This window comes from Coffea arabica, chromosome 7e, assembly GCF_036785885.1.
Source record: "Coffea arabica cultivar ET-39 chromosome 7e, Coffea Arabica ET-39 HiFi, whole genome shotgun sequence".
Classification (NCBI taxonomy): Eukaryota; Viridiplantae; Streptophyta; class Magnoliopsida; order Gentianales; family Rubiaceae; genus Coffea; species Coffea arabica.
The window spans coordinates 19608127-19632715 of record NC_092323.1 but is presented as its reverse complement, the minus strand read 5'-3'; the positions used below and the strand labels follow the sequence as shown (position 1 = coordinate 19632715).

At 32.8% G+C, this 24589-nt stretch overlaps 2 long non-coding RNA genes across 4 annotated transcripts; one reads left to right on the top strand and one right to left on the bottom strand.

The window, feature by feature from the left end:
* Positions 1 to 235: 235 nt before the first annotated feature.
* LOC113701477 (uncharacterized) lies at positions 236 to 6601 on the bottom strand. 3 transcript variants are annotated; one of them, XR_003450921.2, is made up of 8 exons: positions 6284 to 6596; positions 6085 to 6160; positions 3640 to 3792; positions 3222 to 3310; positions 2189 to 2244; positions 1768 to 1901; positions 1438 to 1486; positions 236 to 502 (listed from the first exon to the last, which is right to left on the bottom strand). It is a non-coding gene; the product is annotated as an uncharacterized lncRNA (long non-coding RNA). The 3 variants fall into 3 exon arrangements; XR_011818564.1 differs by having other exon boundaries at positions 236 to 1486; positions 3217 to 3310; positions 6284 to 6601; XR_003450920.2 differs by having other exon boundaries at positions 236 to 1486; positions 6284 to 6594.
* Positions 6602 to 6904: 303 nt separating this feature from the next.
* On the top strand, positions 6905 to 12789 carry LOC140011411 (uncharacterized). Its single transcript, XR_011818565.1, has 2 exons — positions 6905 to 7457; positions 8086 to 12789. It is a non-coding gene; the product is annotated as an uncharacterized lncRNA (long non-coding RNA).
* Positions 12790 to 24589: the final 11800 nt, after the last annotated feature.

The window sequence follows — 24589 nt, the reverse complement described above, 5'->3', positions numbered from 1 at the left end:
TGGAAATCGAAAATGCCCTGGCCAGTTTTATATTGACCAAAAAGCATAATATATGAGGTATTAAAAATAGTAATTTATCTAGAAATCATTATTTGGCTGTAGTTTAACACATAAACCACTAATTGCAAGTCAAGATTTTGGCTGTTACAAATGATCACCCACAAAACAGATTAACATAGAATGCAAAAAAAAAAAAATTGTACATAAATACTTATAAAAAAATAAGCCACGTACAAACTAAAATAGCATTTGAGCCATATTAATCAACAACCTAACTACTACAAAATATTTGTGGTTGAATTCTTTATAAGAATGATATCTACACATTAACTAAAAACATCTACTAAACTGTTCTCTAGAAAAAGACTAAACAGATTAAAAAATTGCAATAATCAATTTAACATTGAGTCGCACTCCTAATCAGACTACATGAATGCCTAACACAGCACAACAGATTCCTCCTTCTTAGCTGCTCTACCACATGATCCTGCACTTCAACATTCTGAAGCAAAAAATCACAAGGATAATCATAAACAGCATAAGAATAAATAGCCAATATACCCCACAACGTAAATTAGTCTCTCGACTCCATTGCAAAAGATCAGCCCCACAATGTAAGGTATGCATAAGATCATGACAACCATTAAGAACGTCATTTTTAACGATCCAAATTCTATTCCTTCAATAGAAAAATAGACACACAAAGAATTTCAGTTTCATACAAAATCAATAGACAAGAAGCACAAAATTTCCTCCATATGTCACAATGTCAAATACCAAAAGCAATTCAACTCAAATATCTGAGGTACAAACTCAAACAAAATTCAAAACTGCATTGAAAATTGGATTCTTATCAACAAGAACTTATTTTATTGAAAATCTGGTTTTTTTCTCAAGGACGAAGTTCAAACATACTCAAAACATTGACCGTGATTTTAGAAAAAATTTCATTATTTATAGCCATATGAAAACACAACCATTAACCTTTGACAGTTAACTTTCTTTGAATCTAGGGAAAAAATTGCATTTTTGTTGGCAATATATATATTCTATCAGTTTCCACAAGATCAACCAAATTAAACTAAAATTCATGAGAAAACAGAAGATTTGAGGCTGTCAGCAGGTGCAACTTCACTAGTAATAATCGCAACACACCAAACATCTAAAACAAAGCAAAAAAATAGACATTAGGAATGACTCAGCATGCACCCAACACAAAACTGACTGTAATTTCTCTCTTGTGATCAGTCCATTATATATAAAAAGAACAAAAGTAAGTCAAACTTTTTGGCATTCCATTTGGAATGACTCAACAAGCAACCAAAACAAAGAAAACTGACTGTAATTTTAATCTTGCGATTGGTCCATAATATATAAAAAAGAACAAAAGTCATTAACTTTTTGGCATTCCATTCACATTTCATGGTGGAAACTAACCTCAGCAATCATGAGTAACTATTCTCTGGCAGTTTGGCAGAGTGATTGTCTGCAAATATACATCATAAGAGTAATGAATATGATGGGGAAAAAATCTGTACACAAATCATAGCATGTACTACAATATTTTCTACTCCCTAATGAGACCAGTAGTTGTATATTGATATAATAACCTCCTATAACAGTTCTATCATGACATTCAAGCTACATTATAGAAGAAAAATAGTAAAAAACAAATAGAACAGGTGATAGAGGGGCTCTAATTACTCAATTGCAAATCTATGTTAATACAGGTGCTGCTTTGATATTGACCTAACAGATGATACTAACATGTTCATTGCATCAGTCTTTGGTGACTTATCAGGGATTGCCCAAATTCACTACACTTCAGGCAAGCAAATCCCGTAACATAAAAGGGCTAAACTTCGCTGCAGCACAACCTCTGTTGAGCACAGAAGAATAACCTACATAATCAACAGAAATATGAGTATAACAATTACTGAACTTTGTGGCACAAAACAATCGCAGAATAAGCCAAAAAATAAACAAAACAAAAGAAATGGCACAAAAATTAGGAAAAGAAAACAAACACAATTAAAGGATGACTAAAACAGGTAGTTCTACATCATTTATACCAATTGTAATCATCATTCATCCCTTGATGTACATACCATAAAGAATTCATTAGCTATGAGCAAAGGATTCATTAGCTCAAATGAATGCTGCATTTTGAGAATGCACAAGAACATACCTTGGATTTGCATATTCTGGTAAGTATTGCAACAGGAAACGAAGAGCAGTATCTCTCTACAGCAACAAAATCATAACATATTTATTAGGCATATTATTTGAAAAGCCAAAAACTCAAGGATGGGAAAAAAAGAAAATGTCTGTTCCTTTTGGTTCCTTTGTTTCGAAAAATTATGGACACAGGGAGAGAAATATCATTATCAGAACAGTGCTTGGCCAAACAAGAGGAGGGTTTCTTTTTTCTAGGAGGTGAAAAACCTATTATGTTTACTTCTGATCTCTTCATTTCTAACTGCTAAAAATACACCGAAACAGAAAATGAGAATACAAAAAATCTGAAATTATCTATATAAAACATCAAGACAGGGGAATAGGATTCAGCTAGACCCAAAAATTATGCAAAAAGTAGCTACCATTTTGATAGTTAAGATCTTGAAGTTTTAGTTCTTCCAGTGCTAATAAAGATGATGGCAAAACTATGGATGAGCTTTAAGGGAAGATTATTAATTTCTTGTGTCAGGGAAAGAGAGAGGCTAACCAAGCAATTGAGTTGCAAAGCTATTCCACATTAAATGGGAAAGCCTAGGAAGAAGAGTTACAGCAACATTTCCTCTTCCCCCACACAGCAAACTCCCTCAGTCCTGCCCTCTCTAATCTTGCTGTCATGGTGTAGTACTTTTGAAAGTTTATACTTGTAATCATCCTTCTAGGACCACTTATCAATTAAGTATTTTATGTTTATTGAGTGCGATTTTTACTACATGTTTGAAGCAAGATGAAACCCTTGGCAACTCAATTTCAGTTAACATACTGAAGCACATTACATATACTTTTGCACAATACTATACTGAAGCAATGGGTAAGTTATGATCTAGGCTATCTGATCAATGAGATTATCATAGCCAACAGGTATTATGAAGGAACTTTAGTCAAAGAAAAGAAAATGGATGGTCAGCTTGTTCATTCAGACCCAAACTTTTTCGGATGAAAGAAACAAGAAATGAATAAATGTATAACTATGAGCTGGACCTTACACAAAGGTATAATTAGGCTTTCTAACTCTGGGCATCAAAATCAAAGCTTTCTTGCCACCTGAACTCTAGGCAAATCGAGCATTTTAAATCTGCAATATCAAAATTTCAAAAAATCAACTTTCAGTTTATTCACCATTAACAGGAAGAAATACAAAGAGGAAAAAAAACTAATCAAAAAAATGCATAAAAATAGTAACAAAAATCAAAGAACATAAAAATTTAAAAATATATATATAACAAGAAGAAATACAAAGAGGAAAAAATGAAGCACAAAAATACATAAAAATAGTAAGAAGACTCAAAGAACATAAAACTTTACACTCTATCCATCACAAGACAAAAAGACAGCGGGGAAAAATTAACCACAGCGGAGCGGGGAGAAATAACAAAACAATAACAGAATCAAAAGAAAACGTACATGGGAATCAGCAAAGACAAAGCGGCGATACATCCTGGATGCACAATCTGCATAGGTTGTTTTTAGATGAGAAGCCTCAATAACCTGGATGACAGAAGTCCAACGGGGCAGGGAGCTATGGACCTCAGAGACGCGTAAAGGCTCGATGGCCATCTAAAAAATAAAAAACGGAAACAAAGGCAAGTTGAGGAAAGGCTAAATTCATCAGGGGCTAGAAGAACGGGAATATATCGAAAGAATGCAAAAGAAAGCATAGCCCAAATGGGCAACAGGATTCAAGAGCTGATAATGCAACAGAAAGCACGCAAATTGAGTAGAATAAAAAAAGAGAGAGATGTGAACCAGTAGCTAAGTGCAAGCTGTAAAGAAATTTCTTCTAAGAGTGCCGCCTGGAACCGCCGGGAAAATTAGGAAAAACTGGCGCGTTTTTAATCCTTTAGCATGAAAGAAATTTGCTATTTGATGAAGAAGCGGGGTGAGATGCCACATGACTAAGCAGTCTGATTACCTTTCTGTATCTTTGTTTTTTTTTTTTGGGCTTTTCTTTCCAGACATCGTATTGGCACTAATAAGTGTGTTTCCATTGTTTAAACTGCGCCGATGATGGACAATTTGAGTTTGTTTAACTGTGACCTTGTTTGATTTATTGCAGAGATTAACCTCAAATTAATTTCCTCATTTGTGACTATATAACTAACGAAACTTGACTAATTCCTTAATTTATTAGCATTGCTCCTAAAGGAAAAAGTGGACTGAAGGACCTTAAATTATTCTTTCCACCAATATTCTCCAGCCTGCATGTACGCAAGAAAGTGGCTAACTTCTACAGGTTAAGGGAAAGCGAATATTTTTTTTACTATGAACATTTTTCAAGGCTTCCACAGCTGGACTTTGAGATTTGTCATCGTTTTTGCAGTGAACTCAAATGGTTGTTACATTACGTAATCTATTTGCAGGTGTGCATGGCAGCCTCTGTAAAACCAGTAATCACACATTTATGTTTTTTGTTTATGGCTTTAAAAATTGGTTTTTTTTTTAGAATTTCATCATACCAAATCTCATCTTATTGACTTTCATTAACAAAGTTTTGTAAACTACTCCACTACTCAAATTATTCTCTCTGCCAAAAAACGAACGTGAATTAGATATATAGTTCAAAATTTTGAAACCCCAGAAAGTACTCCAATAAATTAAGCATGCTATACCCATAGAACCTTACAGAATTCAAGCAATTCTGTAAATACTAAAGGATTAATGCCATGAAGCAATGGAGGGGGGAAAGCCAAGAAAACATAAAAGCCAAGAAAACGTACAAGCGAAAAATACAGAACATTTTCTCCCTGGGAATGTAATTTACAATTATATAGAAAATGTTCCTATAAAGGCAAAATCAAAATATGCACAGTGACAAGTTAAAAAGTTTATCAAGTTCTAGCCTAGTCTAATTGCGGACCAAACATTTACGACCTGGGGCAAAAAATGTCCAGATTCAATATCATATGAACCGTAGCATTACAAATTAGTATCATTCTTTTGTCTAAATAACTACCATTACCAAATCCTCTAATATGTGTTTAAGGCCAAATCTGAAACATTAAAAATGTAAGTTAATTAGTGAAGCCGCTAATAAAGTGATTGTGAGGTCTAAGGTTTGATCATCAAAGCCTTAACTTCGTTCCTTTCTTTTTTTGCCTTTTATAAATTGGAGTCTCCCTTGAAAGTGAAAATCAAAATGGACACTGTCAGCTAGCAATTGCACCACTAAATCATGGCTATGTATATTAACAAATTGAACTCTATTAGGTGTAATTTAATAGAAGAAAAAGATTGTGCACAGGCGACTATAAATTATAATCGGTATTGGAACTTCTTATGGAAAAGATGAAAAGATAAGCATGATTGCAGGGCCACAGTTTTTTGATTTGAGGATCGAGAAACTGGTAACTAACAAAACGCAAAAAGACAAGCAAATTGCAGGGCCTAAAATAGCGGACGTGAACAAGAAAGGCAGATAGAAGAAGGTTTTTTTTTAGGAAGCCTTTTTAGGCAGAAGACATAGAGTTTTATTTGCAGGAGATACCGGTTTCAACACATCCAGGCAGACACGACGAGGACCCTTTTTTTAGATAAGAAAAAAACAAGGAACAAAAAACATATCAGAACAAGGGAGACAGAGACATAGAAAAGGCCTTTGCTAGCCGTCCTGAGCCAGCAAGCACAGAGAACCCAACACAGCGCAAGAACACAAGAGAAAGACAAGGTTCCCCCACACAGCGCAAACCACAGCACAAACAACCAGTTCACTAAGAACTATAATGGACCTCACCGGACAAAGCACAGCACAAATGAATTCCAGGCAAAGGAAAAAAGGGTACAGAAGAAGGTCGCAGCAAAAAAAGCAATTCCACTGGACAGGAAGGAGAAGAAGGGGAGAAGAAGGCTTACAGTGAAAGAGGAAGAAGAGAACTCAGGCGAACGGCACAAGATCCTAAACCAGCAACCAACAACGAAGACGGCACCTCTTTGTCAGTAAGAAGAAAATCGTGGATGAGAAACAAAAAAAAAAAAAAAAAACTGCACGGCATCAGACAAGGGACGAAAAAAAATACGAACTCCAGAGGGGGGAGGAAAACAGGAAGCTTACAGAGAAGATCGGACCTCACTGGAAAGGAAGAAGGAGAAAGCTCGCGACGAAGGAGGACGAAAAGCGATCGGACGGCACAAGATCCAGACCGATGCAGCCAACAGCGAAGGCGGAAGCTCCTTGGGCGGTAAGAAGACAAAGCTTTGTACCAGAGCAACATTGTTGTGGGGGGGGAAAAAAAAGAAGAGAAAGAGAAAAGACAAAAAAAAAATGACAGAAGAAAGAGAGAGAGCAGCTGAGAGACAAGGTAGGGGGAAAAAAAAGAAGAGAAAGAGAAAAGGCGAACAAAAATGACAGAAGAAAGAGAGAGAGAGCAGCTGAGAGACAGGGCAGCGGGAAAAAAGAGAACGCAGCAGAAGCACATGGGATTCTGGCAGCAAGGTCAGGTGGGAAGCTAGCGCGCGAGGCGCGAAGGACTGAATGGTTCTAATCCACACGCCGGGCACGTGAGAGGACGACGAAAGTTTTGGCTGAATGCTGGTGGGACGTTATCGCACGAGAGAGGACGACGAAAGTTTTGGCTGAATGCTGGTGGGACGTTATCGCACGAGAGAGGACGACGAAAGTTTTGGCTGAATGCTGGTGGGACGTTATCTACTTATGTTGAAAAGCAAAAAAGACACACCCAAAAATTTGTACCCTTTATTTTTTGTTTTTTTCTTACCATATATTGAAAACTCCTTGATCAATTGTATCATTATATATCAAAAGGTCTTTATTTGAGAAAATATTCCCATTCGTATCTGTCTTCCCCAAATCTAAGAAGTTTCCTCTTTTTTTCTCTACCATCCAAAAACCTAATCTATGAATAACTACTATTTTTGAATTCAATTCCTCTCTTAACAACTCAATGCCTTTGTTATGAATTTCCTATCATCAACCCTAATCTATGCAAATCTACAACACTAATCTCTCTATCTCTCTATCAAAAATCAGAATTTATTGGTTGATTGCTTGTTGAATGATTACTAATCATTGTGCAGATTGATTTAAAAGCATGTTTCATTCAATAGCAAGAAATTGTTTGGATTTAACTAACGAGAAGAGTAGAAGTAGTTGCAGTATCATTCTCGCATTTCTTCGAAAGACGATGTCGTCTTCTATAGGAACGCATGCACCATTTCCTTCTTTCGTTCTTCATTCAAGTCCTGAAAAATGAACACTATCTTCTGAGGTAATATTTGGATTTTGACTACTTATGTGAACTTAGATTCAAGTGATAAGTTACTGGTTTGGAATTGTTTAATTATTTAGTTCACGACAAAGCTGGATTAATTTCGGTCCTTTTTTAATCTTTGATTTTCTTTTCTATTGTTTTAGCTCCATCTTTTGATTTATAAACTGAATGAAACAAAATTTGCCTTAAAATTTTGTCTTCTGTTTTTGGGTTCGAAGAATTTTCTCTTTCACCTTTTGTCTTCCGTCTCTTGTTTACTTTGTTTGGCTATGAGTATTTACATAGGGTCTATGTAGTTCCATAGTATCCAAAATCTGACAATAGTGTGCAAGTTTTTGTCTAGGATCATGTTAAGAGATTAGAGGCCTGTGTAATAGCGCATTTAGACAATTGTCTTTGCAATCCTAATTTTTTTTCATTTGGTAATATGTCTGTGTTTCTTCTACCGAGGTTAATATGTGAAATGGCTTTTATTAGACTACTTATCCCCAAATAAGCCATGTATATGCAAAATGTGAACAGAAGTCTGGTATATATAATGAATAACTTTTCTTTAGATGGTTTGACAAAGTTCTTGAAGTTTCATAACATGAAAATCATTTTGATTTTATCTTTGCTTTTGTAGGTTCAAAGAATTCGGATGTGTAAGATAAGGATTTCTTTGATCTATTTTGATCCTAATTCAAGGTAATTTTCTCTGAGAATTTCATTAGATATCCATCTCCTCCATTCCAGAAATTGATTTGTCTCTTGCATACTTATTTATGAATTTCAGGGAATGACTTACGACATTAAAATACTTATCCTGATCTAATACTCATCTCACCTTAGTATTGCCATTCTAATACCATCTACAAAAGATATATATTTAGTCTAATGCTTTTTTTTAATGTTACTATTACTTTTCTTTATTGTAAGAGGTATGGCTTGCTATAGAGTTTTGATATTATGCTCTTTCACAATTTCATACTTTACTGTTGCCTTGTGGTGTTTCTGCATCTAGAATTCAAGGCCCATTTCTTTTTTGCCTGTTTTTACTTAGTTGTGTCAAGGACTGCATTTTGTTAGTCAAGCTAGTTGGGCTAGATTTGCATGTTGTGGAATTTATTGGCTTTGCAAGTGACCTGACCAAAAAGTTGATATTGATTTAGTTGCGTCCACCCAATAAAAGCATCATTTTCTATTAAAATGGAACTTGAGGTACCTAACAAACTTTGATTTACATGTTGGAGCCTAATTTAGTTGTTAAGATTTAAAAGTGGAATAACTGACTTCCTAGATAGAACGGTATGTTAAAAGTGTAAGCGCTTGTTGATGGCATTGGATTTTTATCTATAACAATCTAAATGGATTATTCTTCTCAAACAAATAAAAAGGCATAAATCTGTTTCTATGATTAAAGAGCATAGAAAGAAAATCTTTTTAAACATGTAGGACCTGCAAGTTGACGATATAAGACGGCATTTTTAGCATTTAGCAATGTGCATTTGATAATTGTTTCAATTTTAAGCAAGAGCACTTGGAAACTAATAAAAAATCTCAAAATGAAATTACAACAAGATTAATCGCCTATTTTCTGATGTTACTGTCTCGTTAGTTTGGTATATTATGTTCTAGACTTAAGTTCAGTATCTTAAGAATGATTTTCCTAATTTACTGTTGAAATTTTGTTAGAAGTGTTTACATTAATGCTTTTATGTCATTTCCCGAATGCTAATTTATGCTTATCATGGATTTATATGGCATTATGTTGCTTGTTTTCTAACTCGTGGAGATATAGTTATAGTCTTCAACCTCAAGTGGAGATACAGTTTGTCCTCACTATTTTATTCTCTGACATGCTTGTTCTGACAGTATGTGCATCAGGAAAAAAGTCGTGATGTATTTGAGAGGCTTCTTATTGATTCAGATTGGGCAATTAACAATCTGAACTGGTTATGGCTGTCCTGCTCATCCTTTTTTTAGTAGGTATGATTTGCAGTTCTTATTTTATCACTTGCATATTATGATTATGTGGTTTATACACCAGTACTTGTCTTATTTGACTTACTGAACTGGTGACTAGAAAACTAACAAGCATTCCAAACTTGATCAATCAAATATTCAACAAAAAAGATCGAAAAAATGTCAAATAATAGAACAGATATTGACAGTTCAGATTTTTGAACAATTTTTCTGTATTACTTTCTTTATCTTGCAACAAGCAAAGAGGTTAAAAAGAGTTAAATGGAAGCTAGCTTGTAGTTCGTCTTATAGCTAATAGCTGTAATGGATTTATGGATTGAATGCTTCTGTTCAATTGTCCGGAAATCCATGGGTTGCTAAGATAAGAAGTTTCTACTGATTGCATTATTTCCTCTTAGCTGTTATCTTAACCATCTGCATTAGCTGACTTCTTATAACGTTACCTAAATTATCTTTTTTGCTAATGTACTTCATTAATTTAACTTGCAGATTGAGAAACTTCTTGCAAGAGATTTGTGTGAGCCCGTAAAGTTTTTCTTAATTTATACCATTTAATTCTATTACTTTTCATGTATTTTCCTTATTTTATTTTACTACATTAATTTTCTGGACACTTTATAAGTAAATATAGTTTTTCTAACCATTTTTCTAGTATAAGTTAGTTCGGTTAAATTTGAAGTGCGTTATGGACGTGGGACCCGCTAGTGCGATAAAATTTTGTTGATTAAATGATTTTTGTGCTAAGTATTATTATTTTACAATGTGCTAGGAGACAATTAGAAGTTAGCTAGATAAATTACCATTGTTAGACAAAAGGATAAGTTTAAAACCCTAAAAGGGGCCAAGTGTCACTATGCTATTAGAAGTTAGACTTTTGACTAAAATTGGTAACTTTACTAAAATCAGATTTTTGACCAAAATTCATTCATTTTCTTGTCTCCTTTGGCCGAAATTAGTGAGAGAGAAACCAAGAGAGTTCTTCATCTTCCACTTCAATTTCTTGTCCAAATCTTGAGTTTCAACCAACCAAATCACAAACTACACCATACAAGTGATCATTAGGGAAAGTTAAAGGTGTTGGTGGAGTTATTTTGGAGGAGAAAAGATTAAGCTTCTACCTTTCTTGTGGTTTTAAGGTATTTTGTCAAGAACATCCTCTTTACTTCAATTAATTGCTTATTAGTGGTTTTTAGTTGTTTTAGATGTTGTTTTGTGGAAGATTAGCACTTGAATGCATGAATTCCAGATTAGGGTTTCTTTTTTTTTCCCAATTCTGTCCGGTACTGTTACACCTAGTTAGAGGCTGAATTGGCCTTAGAACAAAACATGAAAATTGTAGAGAATGATGTTTTATAGTTGCCTGCAAAATTTCAGCCCAATCGGAGCAACGTGGCCTGTAAAAAGACTGAAATACCCCTGCTGCCCTGTTTCTGTCCGAAACTGATAATCAGCTTTGGTAATTGGTTAGGTTGACTGGGAATACTACTGATTTAGTTGTTGATGTCTTCTTAACATTTATAGCCTGGTATCTTAACATTCAGATGGCTTTGGAATCACTTGAATTGGAGTCATAGGTGCTGAGATATGAGTGAATGAATCAGGACTGCTGGTTGCATTTCATAGTAAACTTCAAACTGGAAAATCTGGGGTTGTTTTGGTACATTTGACCTAGATACATTGCAAACTGGACTGAGTGGCCTTCTTCAACATTATAGCCCTTTCTCTTAACTTTGAAACGGTGTAAATTACACCTCAATCCGACAAGAATAGCTTCAGTTGTGTTAATTCCGCTAAGCAACAGCAAATCTGCCTTTTGTTTTTCAACCCAAACTTCATTTCCGCATGTCCTAGTTTGATTTTGCACTTATACGTTTCATATGATTTTATATGATTTTACTCTAGTGATATGTGGATTTGGTTTATGACTCGTATTCAAGCCTTATGGTGTCTCTAATTAAAGGTGTTTGATAGTTTGTGATTTGTGGATGTTGAGGTTTGGTTGGAAAGTAAAGAAAGACAAGGGAAATGCTGTCAACATTTTCGCGGAGCTTCTGCACAGTCTCGGGAAATTTGCTATATCTTGATGTAGGAATGTTGGAATTGAGTTCCGTTTCTTGAGTTTTAAACTAGATTCATAGGGCTATAAACCGTGTAAATTTCAGGCCCTATTTCTATCTGTGAAATTTATGGTGATTTTTTAAAATTGACTGAAATATTGTACCTGTTCTATCTTTCACTGGTTGAAGCAGCAACTTAAGGCTCGAATTTGACTGCCTTGTGTTTTGAATCTTACAATGGTGTTTTCTGGAAAGTTATAGCCCTTTGAATTTATTTTCCAACGGTATAAATTTTATCAATTTTGGACTTACAAAACTTGAGATATGATTTTTCTTATAGGGTTGTGCAAATTGGAAAATCCTATTTTCCTAGTATTTATCTTACTTTCCCAAATTTGGATTTGGTCAATCATTGTAGGTAGGGTTTTGAGGTTGTTCATGCCTTTAAGACTAATTGTTACCTTTTCATTTCGAGGTCACCTCTTTGCTTTGCATTAATGGTTCTTTTGACTAGGCATATGACTCGTAACCGAGTCTCACTTGCGAATTCCATACTAGGTCTTGGAGTCGAGTCTTAAGTGTTTGCCTTGATTGTTCTAGAAGGTGCCGACGATTAAAGCCACACTTGGGAAGGAAACTTTTGAAGTTATTCTTATTTGAACTGGTGAGTGTACCACTCCCTTGCATTATTGCTATTTGAGTTATTTGTACTTGAAATCTATGACATGAATGACTATGAATCCTGTTTACTTTGATTGAGACGAGGGTGTACGTTATCACACTCGTTCTCTTGCTTGTGTTGTACAAACTGAAATCTATTACTTGTACTTGTTATGAACTTGAGCCTGTTACCTGCACTTGTTATAATATCGTTTGAAAGTGTGTCCAACGACCTCCTTGTTAAACCTGAGCTCAACCTCATGGGAGTTAATTAAATCGAGCCATGCAAGGGTTTGATCGAGAAAATTGACAATCCGTGGGTGCCTGTTTTTATGGAATCTTTAAGTATTGAGACTCTTGATTCCGGTATACTCAAGTATTACCATTCCTATTTCTATTTGGCGTTCGGGCCCGGTAAGGGGGTATGTTTGGTGAACGGGATTTGGCGTTAAAGTGGTGTTCTACTGAATTGGTTTCCTTATTTGAAAGTTGACGGAGGGTCAACGTAGTCGGATCAAGTACTGCAACGGGGATTTGGCTCCTGAGAGCCACATGTATCTTTTCTATCTAAGTTATTTTGCTCATCTCCTTATTTGATACACCTATGTGATTAATTGAGCATGAAGTTCCGTGGTTCTTGACTGTTATTCTTTTGCTCAATGGCCTTTCTTTTGCCTTCCATTTGTAGTTCAAATACAACACTGTCTTTAGCCTAAGTGAACCTTCTTGACTTCAAGAGCCTTTAAAAAGATTAAAAAGCACAATGACCATGCATGCAATGGATTAACCAGATGAAAGAAATGTTGAATTTGTAATCTTGATAAAGTAATAATTACTTGATTTTGCCTATATTTGAGGACAAGCTTGTTCAAGTTTTTTCAAGTTATTGGATTAGTATTCAGATGATGCCACCTACATAAAGAGTAATGCTGGTTATTTTGGTTTGCTCATTTAGTTGTTGCTTTAATGAGATTTTGATCAATCACCACAAATTTAATCATCCCTTGAGATTCTTTTCTAGTTGTCCGTGCCAAGGAGACAACGCACATGCAATTTGCATGTATTCTTCATGTAAAACTATTACTTTTACTTTTTGGATTGTAGATCCTAACCTTCCATCTCGATGAATAATAAATGAAGTTGAGTTTACATTTTAAAATACTTGAAGGCTATCAGATCATGGTACAATAGTTGTCCTTTCTTTGGTTATTATTTCATTTTGAGCAATTTGATTGTCGTATGGGGCATTTTAAGTTATTCCACAAAATTAAACTTTTATGATACATTAACAATAAAATATCATGCATTATCTCATCACAAGTCAACGTCACAAATTTCATCACATCACATTCAAAAATGAAAAAGAAAAAATAGCATGGATTTTAAGAATTCACTTCCAATACAAAAAATTCATCTATTTCAAATGCTTGGCTTCAAAAGTGTGGTTGGCTTCCACAATTATATCTCTAAAAAATATCCTCACATATCAATCTTGTGACAGCCCCACCTCACCCTAAGGCGAACCAAATGATTCGGCGGACCGCTTGCTCAACTCTCGCCGGGACTCAGTCATACCTCCATCAAAACCGGAATAAAACTGCAAGAATCAAAACGAAATGGAAGGGCCGCCGCCATGCAGGATCCAACCAAGTACAAGGAAACTTTGTTCGCCATGAAAGTAGGTACATTCCCGAATACATATGTTACATAAATATGAGGAAACATTTCAAAATATACATATTAGTAAGTTTACAGATCCAGAAAAACATTGTATTAAGATACATTTAGGGTTTTCCATACATCGAGGAGCTACACAAAAGAAGATTAAAACTAGCTCAACTCATGCTTCAAAATATCAGAATCTCCAAAAGGTGGTTTCCTGTAAATGAATTTTCTTCAAAATATACATTTACATTTTGTTAAATGAATTTTTTCATCTTTCATTTTGTAAATGTTAATTTTACAGTTCTTACACATTCAAGATAGCAAATTTTGATCCCAACCTATGTTTTTAACCACATTTTAGTCTAAAATCATCACGTTGTTCACATGTAGTCATATTTTTGTGTAAAAAAAAAAGGTCAAATCCCACATTTTTAGTAATAAAAATGAATATGGTTTGGATTAGATCCCACTTTTTTAGAGAAAAATGAATATAATTTGGGTTATATTCTATTTTTTTATGGGCAAAAAATGAATATGGATCGGGCCATATATTTAATAACAAATGAAATCTAACATTTTTGTCCCTATAAAAATGACAGTGTAGGATCACATGATAAATTCAAGGTAAAAAGTAATCGAAAATTTAAATTGAGGTAAAAAATTATTGATTTGATTTATTAAACAACGTAAAGTTACCATTTTAAAAATAAATGAAATAACCATCAGTCCCTTGGGTTGTTGTCCGTCACAGAAGCACTTAAGACTTTTGTAGGGTGGGAATCAAAGATTTCAAATATCGTCTCCCATCAATTGCCATACTATGTGACTTCTCCAAATCTAATGGGTGTCTTATTTGGTCCAAAGGTAGTTTAGTCTCTCTCGTTCCTAATGGGTTTGTTCCTTTCTCATAGTATAGGTACAGGCGTAGATTGTTGACGTTTGACAAGTGAAGGATGAAAAAATTCATTTGACAAAATATGAGTTTCGTTTTGAAAGATCTTCGGTATATAATGTCTGCTCCTCATCTATAGGCCTCTGTATTTTTTTTATGGGGTTTATCTGGCAAATAATTCAATCCATGCAAAATTCAAATATTAGAAATCTCCACCCCAAGGCTCTTTAACCCCCAACCCGGATTTCCTTTGTGCCTAAACTTTTATGATCCTGACAGTAAACATTGCAAGCCAAAACATCTAAGACTTCTAAAGTTCTGACCAAAACAACAAAATCGAGAAAAGCCAGAGATTGTAATTGGAAGGGATTTACAGGGGCATACTAGATAAACACATGGGGGAATTTTTATAAGTTATAGTAATATCGCCTCTTCTAAATGAAATGGAGATCTTGCTCATTGATAGTGATTTAACTCATATCTTCTGTCAATTCCTTAAAGATGCAAATTACTTATAGAAGTTATGAAACAAATGATGATGGACCAACCAAAACTTATAAACAACCAATATATAATTTACCGCTGCTAGACTATTTCCCAAAACTTGTAGTAACAACTTGAACCTTGAAAAAACTTGTTTGTTTTGTAAATTAAAACATGAAAAAATGTTTTCCGCATTATATGTTTTGGAAGCAAAAGTTATTTGTTACCTTCCAACAATAATTAGTAGAATAGCACTTTATAAGCATTTCCATGAAACAGAGAGTCCAATCGTGTTGATTGTAACTTGTAACTAGTGTCATGACATTTCAACTACTTGCGCAATCTGCATGAGGCTTTGTAATATACGTAACTTGACAAGTTTTAGACATATAATAAAAAAGGGACCAGTGGTGTGAGATTGTCGGGACCGCCCGGAGGAATTTCTTAAAGCGCTCTAGGGCCCTATTTTCTCATATTTCAGGGTCTCTAGACTGGTTAACAAGGGTTTGACTCTGCTATTCTACTAACCGTGCTAAAATATTAGTCATTTCTTGGATTGCATTGTTACTTGATCTCCTACTTCGACCCTTGATTCACGTTGTTGTTCGGTCGGCCGCTACACCTCATTCTTTTCCAAAGACAAATCAATTCCTATATTATTTTTAAAGACGTCCTTAAAAAAGCCGGCCATCCTCACGAGGATATCCAATATTATAATACTCAAATTCAACAGCTTAAAGAAAAACTTAACAAAATTATTTGTTAATTTTGCAGGATCATGGATTCAAAAGCAGGAAATTCCAGACCAAAGACTCCTCAGGATTATGAGATGAGTCTTACTCCTGTAACTCAAAATAGATTCCAATTATTATCAGATTTTCCAGCATTGACTTACAGTCAAGCTGCTTGTACTCCAATTTCTTCTCAAATTAGACCAATTCAACAGATACCAAAATCCCCAGACAAAATCACAGAAAACACCTATTTCATAAAACCATTCACTCAGCATATTACTATAACCAGATTCCAAGAAACACCAATTTATTCAACCCTTAATCAGCTTATTCAAAGAATCTTTCCTCCCAAATGTTATTGGCAACCAGATGAGCCTTCAAAAAATTTGGATTATTATGAATTGATTCTTACAGATACTCAATCTGTAGAAATATTTCCTATTCCAGACAAAAAGAATCCAAATATAATCAGTCATTCAAAATGCATAATAAAGAAAGTTTGTTCACCAAACGAATGGACTTCTCTTTATTCTAAAAAATCATTTTCAGTCAGATTCATTCCAGATGGATTCACATATCAAGATTACAAAATGGCATGGTATCGTGCTTTTTTGTATCGACCATTCAATCACTCATGGTTCTTCACATTCAAAGAAAGCTGTACTAGAGAATTTCCAATTTGGTTTAATCATTGGTGGCAATGGTTCGGCCCACAAAAGGAAATACTACCTCCAAATGTGCTAATGGGATTTCAGACTTATCTCAAAAGAGCAAAGGGGGAAGAGTACATTAGAGCAATAGTATTCCATATGGAATTCAAAGTATCATGGATATTTTGCTGGAGTTTCAAAATTCATCAAGAATTAGAGAAACCATTACCAATGTCACTAGTCAGAGAATTCAAGATCAAATGGTGGATGAGATTCAATCAACAATTTGCAGATCAAACAAATGTGATTAGATTCCTCACTACGGGAGACAAACTCAAGTGGACAAATCAGCCAACCACTACTTCAACCACTTCTCCAAATATGACAAGACAAGCTACCACTATTCCAACAACTACGCATTTGCCAACCACTCCAAAGAAAGATAAAGAGAAAATGACAGATATGGCATCCGAGGAAATTGCAAGCAACTTTTTAATAAAGCAAATGATGCAGAATCCCGATATGCTGAAAGAATATCTGAATTATTTACAAAAGCAGGATAAAAAAGAAGAAACTGCCAAAATTGAGGAGTCAGCTGGATCCTCCGAATCCACCTTTGATCCTTTTGGTGGATCATGCGGACAAGACTCAAATGACTTTTGAAAAAGATGTCGGCCATCATTCAAGAAAAGGAAATGAAATTCAAATTCAGATAAAATGCAGAAGGATGTTTCCCTATAAATAGATTCAAACACAGAGGAATTAGCATCGGAGAAAAAACAGTTTGAAATCTTCAGTGCAAACCTCTCATCTACTTCCAACCTACTTTCACCTACTCCAAACAACTCTTGTACTCAAGATATTGTTTAGTGTTTCAAAAGAAAAGTTTGAATAAGAAGAAATATCTTATACTTTGCTCAAAGCTTCCGTTCGTCACTCAATATCTTGTAAGTCCTTATATTTATGATTATTGCTTGTCTTAGACATACCTGGGTAGAAGTGGTATCAGAGCCTCATTACGACTGCATATTTAGACTTTGAATTTATTACTTTATTTGAATTACGTTTCTATTTCAATTTGGCTAATTCATGCATTTATGTTTACTTATTTTATTAAACTTTTACTGAAATCGTTGGTAAGACTTGATGCCTTGTAAGACCGTTGGTAAGTCCAGGATAGGATGTTTCAGACCTAGTGCTCGGTTGTTCCAGGTTAGGTAAAAATTTAATTAAATATAAAACATGGCTGCATTTCTTAGACAATTTAAAATAGGATCTAATTCAAAGCAAACTAATATAGTACAAAGTCATGAATATCATATGCCTATAAATAATTCTGATTGGACAATTCCAGAAGAAAAAATAGAACATATTTATAGAATAGGCCCTTTAGATTTCAAAACAGCTTTATCAGTTAAAACTCATGAAGAAAATACAGAAAAAAGAATTTGGTTCTTTCAATTAGAATCTGAATACAAAAATAAATTAATTATAGAATGGAAAAATGAATTAGATAAACAAAAATTTGATTTTCCTTTCTTTAAATGGTTAACATTTTATATGTCAAAATTAGGAATAAATGATATATAAAATACATCTCAAATAAATGTTCAAACTAATTTATATAAAAAATGGAAGTTAAAAGACGACCAAATTATAACATCAATACATCCTCCATTACAAGAAGTAAAACTAAATATAGGACAAGGAGAAGTAATAGCTTCACCTTTTAAAAAGGGAAGAGAAGCTGAATCAAGTACAAATAATTCAGTAAACTTAGAAGATATTAAAAAAATTTATCAACAGAATAATTATACAAATCAAATCTTACATACAATATCTCAACATATGGAAGTATTAAATACAAAAATAGATACATTAAAGAAACCAGACTTAAAGTTTCCAAATGATATTTCAGCACCGCATTTTCAACCTAGAAGTTTGACAAAAGAAAAAGAACAAGAATTAATCCAAAATATTAATAATCAAAAAATAAATAATACAGATAATCTATTAAATAAAATATCACAATCATTACAGAATATATCTAAACCTCAAACTCCTAAAATAAATACTTTAGATCAGATTATAGAAGAAAATTCAACTGAGGAATTAGAAAATTCAAGTAACGAATCAATAAATTCAGATCTAGAAGAAAATATAATATTACCCATAGAAACTCAATTTGAAGAAGAAGATAATCAATTAAATAGAATAAGGAGACAAAGGATAAATAATACTACCAATAAAAATTGGAAAATGGTAAGTACAAAAAATTATTATCCAAGACCAAGTCCTCCAGATATTCAATATGAAGAAAGATCAAAATTTCGTACCACCAAATATGATGGAGATTCAATTTATGAATGGAATATAGATGGCAAAGCTGAATATGAAGTATTAAATAATTTAAAAAGAAATGGGAACAGATGTAATTTCATTTGAAAATATTACTTTTGGACAATTATTTGCATTTGTCAAAAAAGAAGGATTAATGTTATGTTCAGAATTAAGATTACAAATAAAATATGGTTCTAAAACAAAAGAAGTAGGATCATTTTGTGATGCATTTGGAATTAAAAGAATTAAATCACCATCAGCATACAAAAAGAAAGTTAAAAAATATAATAAAAAATTAAAATACAAAAGACCTACAGAAGATAAACTAGAAAGACCAGAAAGAAAGAGAAAGTTTATTAAAAGAAAAATTGTTTGCTATAAATGTGGAAAGATAGGACATAAAGCAAATAAATGTAGATTAAAAGAAAAAATTTCAGAAATCTGTGTTAATGAAGAAGAAATTAAAAATAAATTAATAAATTTATTAATAAATGAAAAAGATCAAAGTTCTGAAGATGATTATTATAATGATATATCTAGTTCAGATAGTGAAGAAAATTGTAATTGCACTCCAAAATATATAAATGTTATCACTAAAAAAGAAGATAAAGAATTTTTATTAGATATGATAGAAAAGATAGAAGATCCAATAGCTAAAAAGGAATATTTAGAAAGATTAAAAAGTTTAATCATTCAAGAGGATAAAATGCCAAAAATAATAGAACCTTTTAGTATTTCGAAATTAATAGATAAGTATCCAAATATAAATATAATGAAAAAAGAAACTACCAAAGATCTTCAATCAGAAATTAACAATTTAAAAATACAAGTAAAACAATTACAGAAAGAAATTATAGATTTAAAAACAAAAGATTTAGAAATAGAAGCAAAATTAACATTATTAGAAAATCAACCTTCAACTTCTAATTCTAAAACAGAAGAAATAAATATATCAGAAAAACCTACAAATGAACTTCAATACATAAATATTATAGAAAGAATGACATTTCAAAAATGGTTTGCTTTAGTAACAATTACAGTTGAAGATTTTAAAGAAACATATGTAGCTCTAATAGATAGTGGAGCAGATACAAGTTGTATTAAAGAAGGAATAATTCCTACTAAATATTGTGAAAAAACAAAAGACAAATTAATGGCAGCAAATGGAGAAAATTTAGAAGTAACATATAAATTTACAAAAGGATCAATATGTAATAATGAATATTGTATTAGACATAATTTTATAATTGTAAAAAATATAAATTGTGATGTAATATTAGGAACACCCTTTTTAATTCAAATATATCCATTTTTGGTAAGTCATGAAGGAATTTCAATAAATATAATGGGAAAAACGATTATATTTAGATTTCTAACCCCAGTAAAACAAAGAGAATTACAAATATTACAAACCTCCTCTATTTATAAAACAATAAATAGTATTACTAAAGTACAACAACAAATAAATTATATTAAAGAAGAAAAATCTTATTTAAAAATTGAGGAACAATTAAAAGAAGAAAAGATGCAAAAAAGAATTTTAGAAATAGAAAAATTATTACACGAAGAAATATGTGCTGATATTCCTAACGCTTTTTGGGATAGAAAACAACATATGGTTGAATTACCCTATGAAGCAGGATTCAATGAAAAAAATATTCCAACAAAGGCTAGACCTATACAAATGAATTTTGAATTATTAGAATTTTGTAAAAAAGAAATAAAAGCATTAATGGATAAAAAATTAATAACTCATTCTAAATCACCATGGAGTTGTGCTGCATTTTATGTCATGAATCAAGCAGAAAAAGAACGAGGAGTTCCAAGATTAGTAATAAATTACAAACCATTAAATAAAGTATTACAATAGATAAGATATCCAATTCCTAATAAAAAAGATTTGCTTAATAGATTATTTAAAGCAAAGATATTTTCAAAATTTGATTTAAAATCAGGATATTGGCAAATATTAATAAATCCAAAAGATATGTACAAAACAGCATTCACAACACCCTTTGGACATTATGAGTGGAATGTAATGCCATTTGGATTAAAAAATGCACCATCAGAATTTCAAAATATAATGAATGACATTTTCAATCCTTATAGTTCATTTAGTATAGTTTATATTGATGATGTATTAATATTTTCTGAATCATTAGAACAGCATTTTAAACATTTAAATATATTTTTAAAAATAGTTAAGAAAAATGGATTAGTAATTTCTGTACCAAAAATGAAATTATTCCAAACAAAAATAAGATTTTTAGGACATGATATATACCAAGGCACAATAAAACCAATCAATAGAGCTTTAGAATTCACTACTAAATTTTCAGATGAAATAAAAGATAAAAATCAATTACAAAGATTTTTAGGATGCTTAAATTATATAGCAGATTTCTTTCCCAAATTAAGACAAGAATGCTCTATCTTATTTAATAGACTAAAGAAAAATCCAAAGCCATGGACAGAAGAACATACTCAAAAAATAAAATATTTAAAAGAAAAAATTAAATCTTTACCATGTTTATGTTTACCACATCCTAATGCATTCATGATAGTTGAAACAGATGCATCAGAGTTAGGATATGGGGGAATACTAAAACAAAAATTTGAAAAGTCAAAAGAAGAGTTAGTTAGATTTCATTCAGGAACATGGTCAGATGCTCAAAAGAATTATTCAACAATTAAAAAAGAGATTTTATCAATAGTCTTATGTATATCAAAATTTCAAGATGATTTATACAATAAGAAATTTTTAATTAGAATAGATTGTAAATCTGCAAAAGAGATTTTACAAAAAGATGTTCAAAATATAGTTTCAAAACAAATATTTGCTAGATGGCAAGCTATTTTATCTGTGTTCGATTTCGAGATTGAATTCATCAAAGGAGAAGATAATTCTCTCCCTGACTTCTTGACTAGAGAATTTTTACAGGGAAATGGAACGTGAAACTCACAAAGAATATATTCGAAGATTACGAGCTGAAAGAGATAATCCTATTCTTCGAAGAAGAGATTCAAATATTTCCCACAGACATTTTACCTATTATATTAAAACCTCTGAAACCGAGATTCAACCCATTCCTTACCATCAAATTCGAAACCATGATACAGTACATATCAGACACAGCTATTGGGCTGCTACTTCTCCAAAAGAACAAGCTTTTCTTTTCCAAAGACAAATCAATTCCTATATTATTTTTAAAGACGTCCTTAAAAAAGCCGGCCATCCTCACGAGGATATCCAATATTATAATACTCAAATTCAACAGCTTAAAGAAAAACTTAACAAAATTATTTATTAATATTGCAGGATTATGGATTCAAAAGCAGGGAATTCCAGGCCAAAGACTCCTCAGGATTATGAGATGAGTCTTACTCCTGTAACTCAAAATAGATTCCAACTCTTATCAGATTTTCCAGCATTGACTTACAGTCAAGCTGCTTGTACTCCAACTTCTTCTCAAATCAAACCTCTTCAACATATTCCAAAGACCCCAGAAAAATCCAATGAAAATACTTATGTTACCAAGCCATTCACTCAACATATCACTTTAACCAAATTTCAAGAAGTACCTTTGTATTCTACACTCAATCAAATTACCCAAAGAATCTTTCCTCAAAAGTGTTTTTGGCAACCAGATGATCCCTCAAAGAATTTGGATTATTATGAGTTAATTCTTACAGATACTCAATCTGTAGAAATATTTCCAATTCCAGACAGAAAAAATCCAAATATAATTAGCCACTCAAAATGAATAATAAAGAAAGTTTGTTCTCCAAATGAATGGATTTCTCTTTATTCTAAAAAATCCTTTTCAGTAAGGTTCATTCCAGATGGATTCACATATCAAGACTACAAAATGGCATGGTATCGTGCCTTCCTCTTTAGACCATTCAATCATTCATGGTTCTTCACGTTCAAAGAAAATTGTACCAGAGAATTTCCAATTTGGTTCAATCACTGGTGGAAATGGTTTGGACCTCAACCAGATATACTACCTCTAAATGTGCTTATGGGATTTCAAACGTATCTAAAAAGAGCAAAGGGGGAAGAATATGCAAGACCAATTTTATAATATATGGAGTTCAAAGTCCCGTGGATATTTTGCTGGAGTTTCAAAATTTACCAAGAGCTTGAAAAACCACTTCCAATGTCATTAGTTAGAGAATTCAAAATTAAATGGTGGACAGGATTCAACCAAGAATTCGGAGATCAAGTAAATGTTATCAGATTCCTAACTACCGGAGATAAACTCAAATGGACCAAACCAACATCTACTCCAACAACTTTTATACCCACTACAACAAAGTCTTCACCAACTCCAACCACTACGGCACCCACTCCAACCACTACTCCAATAACGAAAGAAAAAGATACCGAGATGGTATCCGAAGCAACTTCAAATGACTTTTTGATGAAAAAGATGATGCAAGATCCAAGGCTACTCAAAGAATATCTGGATTATTTACAAAAGCCAGATAAGAAAGAAGAAACCGACAAAATTGACGAGTCAGCAGAATCATCCGAATCTACTTTTGATCCATTCGGAGGACCATGCGGACAAGATCCAAATGACTTTTGAAAAAGAAGCCGATCACTTTTGAAAAAGATGTCGGCCACAAATAAAAAGAAGATGAAACTCAAATGCAGAAGAAATGAAATTCAAATGACAAAGTCCCGAGCCTCTATAAATAGAAGGAAGATTGTAGAATGAAGGCATCGGCGAATAGATCAGAAAAAAATTTCAGTTTACATCTTTTAGTACAAACCTCTTACCTACTCTCATTTACTTCAAACCTACTCTCACTTACTTCAAACAACTCCTGTACTCTAGCTATTGTCAAGCTTATTCAATAAAAGAATCAATGAATTACTTTGTTCAAAGCTTCCGTTGTCTACTCAATTTCATTGTAAGTCCTAAATTTTTATGCTTATTACAAGTTTATATTGCCTGGGTAGAAGTTCTTTATTTGCAAAATGGGAGAAAGTAGTATTTTTTTTTTTACAAGGTCCCAAAAAAAAATCGTCTTAGGCTAATATTTTGAGAATCACACCAGAACCATTTCATTATCTTCTCTAACCTAAAAATAAGGCAAAAAAAATGCAGTCAGCTAAATCCTCAAAATCGAGAGAAAAAAAAAAGAAACCAAGAGAAATAGTCATCTAATGAGTATATCAAATGTGCAAAAAATGACAAAATAAAATAAACTTTTCTTGCCAATCTTGGCCCAAGAAAAAATCACCAAAAATACTAGAAAAAAAATGAAGAAAAACCTAAAGCTAACAGTGTCACTAAAAGTTAAACTATTCTTTCCTTCTCCTCCTGGATGATCGCTCTTCAAGATGCGTGAATCAAGTCAAGCTAGGCAATAAGAAAAAGAGACAAAACATTCAAAAAAAATTTATTTTCCTTCTTAACGTGCGACAAATATTTATTGGATAAAAAAGGAAAAAATGGAATAGTTATGGCAAGAAAGTAAGGAAAAAATTATGCATAAGGGGGAAAAAAAAGGAAATAAAACTGAGAGAAAAAAATAATACCCTTCCTCCCTTGAAAGGGAGACAAAGATTTCTCGCGAAAAAAAGAGAAACAAAATGATTATGGCATGAAGGGTTCAAATAAGGAACAAAATATGCACAAGGAAAAAAAGGATAATAAAATTGACGGCAAAA